Raw genomic sequence first — 4,049 nt, 5'->3', positions numbered from 1 at the left:
ATTACACTTTTCAACTAGTCGTGTCGCAAATACACTCTCATCACACAACCATCTCCCACATTCTCCGCTCCACCTCACCTCTACATCACCAACGTCATAGGGAATTCACGCGACCGAACACACTGGTAGTGCATCGAGGATAGCTGACCACAGATGCATTCAAAGTGAACATCCACGTCGTCGTCGTCGTGGTCACGTGTTTTCTCTTCCTTCTACTGGTCGATTGCATTGTGAAAACCTCCACATGTGACCGGAAGAACGGACACAATGCACGGAATGAGAGATCGACAATTCCTTCTCTTACATACTTATCATCATATAAGTAAGTGAAATGCAACGCCATAATTCATCATTATTAATAATAGATCTCAGTACAGTTGGAAAATGACAATGTGTCGGTGAGAAACTAACACAAAATTCAAGAGAAGCTATTCAAATTTGAATATATACTGAAGTCGAAATGAATAAGTTATCTTGTTGCAATTGTGCAATTCTGAGGACTGCCAACAATGACGGATCATCTGAACTCGCTGCACATCAATAATCATGCTGCATTATGAATATGATTATGTTTCTGATGATCTGATCCTGCATCTTTCAATTAATTAGTTAATCACTCACTCACTCACTCACTCACTCAATCTACATTATTTCTCTTAGTCAATTGTGAAATTACAATGTAGTGATGGTGAAACACTACCACTCGACTTGTAACGATCTCATTTTCCAACATTTAAATATTAATGTGAATACATGCAAGAGAAGGAAATGTGAGACAATTATAGGATGGAACGAATAAACTAGTAGGGAAATATAGTAAACGAGAGTTAGAGAGAGGCAAGCCAATGACTGAAATTCAACAAGAGTGGAACGGGTGGTTAGAGCATTTTTGAACAACTCTTGCAATAGACCAGTCCCAATGATGAAGCCACCAAACATCGAAGCAACACACTCACACATTCGTATACCTGTCACTGGTTGGAACAATGATGGAGGAAATCAGTATGATGATGAGACAAATGAAGAGTGGGAGAACAACACCAGTATCTACCGACAGACCGGTCGACCGAATGTCCGACTGAATGTCCGACCGATTGTCCGACCGACATGACAACATACCAGTTGAATGAGTGAAGTGAGACATAAGAGTAAGTGCAAAGATGGTAGAGGTTCTGTTGAGAATGATTTAGGAGTAGGAAGAAGTAGTGGTGAATTGACTGGGAAGAAGGATAGGTGATGAAGATGCGAAGAAGATAAGATGTGAGGAAGTGAGATAGTGGGTCCAGGGGCCTGTGGCGCAATGGATAACGCGCCTGACTACGGATCAGGAGATTCCAGGTTCGAATCCTGGCAGGCTCGATTACACTTTTCAACTAGTCGTGTCGCAAATACACTCTCATCACACAACCATCTCCCACATTCTCCGCTCCACCTCACCTCTACATCACCAACGTCATAGGGAATTCACGCGACCGAACACACTGGTAGTGCACAGATGCATTCAAAGTGAACATCCACGTCGTCGTCGTCGTCGTCGTCGTCGTGGTCACGTGTTTTCTCTTCCTTCTACTGGTCGATTGCATTGTGAAAACCTCCACATGTGACCGGAAGAACGGACACAATGCACGGAATGAGAGATCGACAATTCCTTCTCTTACATACTTATCATCATATAAGTAAGTGAAATGCAACGCCATTATTCATCATTATTAATAATAGATCTCAGTACAGTTGGAAAATGACAATGTGTCGGTGAGAAACTAACACAAAATTCAAGAGAAGCTATTCAAATTTGAATATATACTGAAGTCGAAATGAATAAGTTATCTTGTTGCAATTGTGCAATTCTGAGGACTGCCAACAATGACGGATCATCTGAACTCGCTGCACATCAATAATCATGCTGCATTATGAATATGATTATGTTTCTGATGATCTGATCCTGCATCTTTCAATTAATTAGTTAATCACTCACTCACTCACTCACTCACTCAATCTACATTATTTCTCTTAGTCAATTGTGAAATTACAATGTAGTGATGGTGAAACACTACCACTCGACTTGTAACGATCTCATTTTCCAACATTTAAATATTAATGTGAATACATGCAAGAGAAGGAAATGTGAGACAATTATAGGATGGAACGAATAAACTAGTAGGGAAATATAGTAAACGAGAGTTAGAGAGAGGCAAGCCAATGACTGAAATTCAACAAGAGTGGAACGGGTGGTTAGAGCATTTTTGAACAACTCTTGCAATAGACCAGTCCCAATGATGAAGCCACCAAACATCGAAGCAACACACTCACACATTCGTATACCTGTCACTGGTTGGAACAATGATGGAGGAAATCAGTATGATGATGAGACAAATGAAGAGTGGGAGAACAACACCAGTATCTACCGACAGACCGGTCGACCGAATGTCCGACTGAATGTCCGACTGAATGTCCGACCGATTGTCCGACCGCCGACCGACATGACAACATACCAGTTGAATGAGTGAAGTGAGACATAAGAGTAAGTGCAAAGATGGTAGAGGTTCTGTTGAGAATGATTTAGGAGTAGGAAGAAGTAGTGGTGAATTGACTGGGAAGAAGGATAGGTGATGAAGATGCGAAGAAGATAAGATGTGAGGAAGTGAGATAGTGGATCCAGGGGCCTGTGGCGCAATGGATAACGCGCCTGACTACGGATCAGGAGATTCCAGGTTCGAATCCTGGCAGGCTCGATTACACTTTTCAACTAGTCGTGTCGCAAATACACTCTCATCACACAACCATCTCCCACATTCTCCGCTCCACCTCACCTCTACATCACCAACGTCATAGGGAATTCACGCGACCGAACACACTGGTAGTGCATCGAGGATAGCTGACCACAGATGCATTCAAAGTGAACATCCACGTCGTCGTCGTCGTCGTCGTCGTGGTCACGTGTTTTCTCTTCCTTCTACTGGTCGATTGCATTGTGAAAACCTCCACATGTGACCGGAAGAACGGACACAATGCACGGAATGAGAGATCGACAATTCCTTCTCTTACATACTTATCATCATATAAGTAAGTGAAATGCAACGCCATAATTCATCATTATTAATAATAGATCTCAGTACAGTTGGAAAATGACAATGTGTCGGTGAGAAACTAACACAAAATTCAAGAGAAGCTATTCAAATTTGAATATATACTGAAGTCGAAATGAATAAGTTATCTTGTTGCAATTGTGCAATTCTGAGGACTGCCAACAATGACGGATCATCTGAACTCGCTGCACATCAATAATCATGCTGCATTATGAATATGATTATGTTTCTGATGATCTGATCCTGCATCTTTCAATTAATTAGTTAATCACTCACTCACTCACTCACTCAATCTACATTATTTCTCTTAGTCAATTGTGAAATTACAATGTAGTGATGGTGAAACACTACCACTCGACTTGTAACGATCTCATTTTCCAACATTTAAATATTAATGTGAATACATGCAAGAGAAGGAAATGTGAGACAATTATAGGATGGAACGAATAAACTAGTAGGGAAATATAGTAAACGAGAGTTAGAGAGAGGCAAGCCAATGACTGAAATTCAACAAGAGTGTAACGGGTGGTTAGAGCATTTTTGAACAACTCTTGCAATAGACCAGTCCCAATGATGAAGCCACCAAACATCGAAGCAACACACTCACACATTCGTATACCTGTCACTGGTTGGAACAATGATGGAGGAAATCAGTATGATGATGAGACAAATGAAGAGTGGGAGAACAACACCAGTATCTACCGACAGACCGGTCGACCGAATGTCCGACTGAATGTCCGTCCGACCGCCGACCGACATGACAACATACCAGTTGAATGAGTGAAGTGAGACATAAGAGTAAGTGCAAAGATGGTAGAGGTTCTGTTGAGAATGATTTAGGAGTAGGAAGAAGTAGTGGTGAATTGACTGGGAAGAAGGATAGGTGATGAAGATGCGAAGAAGATAAGATGTGAGGAAGTGAGATAGTGGGTCCAGGGGCCTGTGGCGCAATGGATAACGCGC

General features: G+C 41.7%; 1 non-coding gene across 1 annotated transcript; it reads left to right on the top strand.

Annotated features, from left to right (window-relative positions):
* Window positions 1–2,659: 2,659 nt before the first annotated feature.
* Window positions 2,660–2,731, top strand: Smp_tRNA_01218_Arg_ACG.1.1. The gene has a single exon. It is a non-coding gene (tRNA).
* The last annotated feature ends 1,318 nt before the right edge of the window (window positions 2,732–4,049 follow it).

Source organism: Schistosoma mansoni, chromosome 5 (assembly GCF_000237925.1).
Source record: "Schistosoma mansoni strain Puerto Rico chromosome 5, complete genome".
In the NCBI taxonomy this organism is placed as follows: Eukaryota; Metazoa; Platyhelminthes; class Trematoda; order Strigeidida; family Schistosomatidae; genus Schistosoma; species Schistosoma mansoni.
This window is presented reverse-complemented; position numbering and strand designations above follow the sequence as displayed.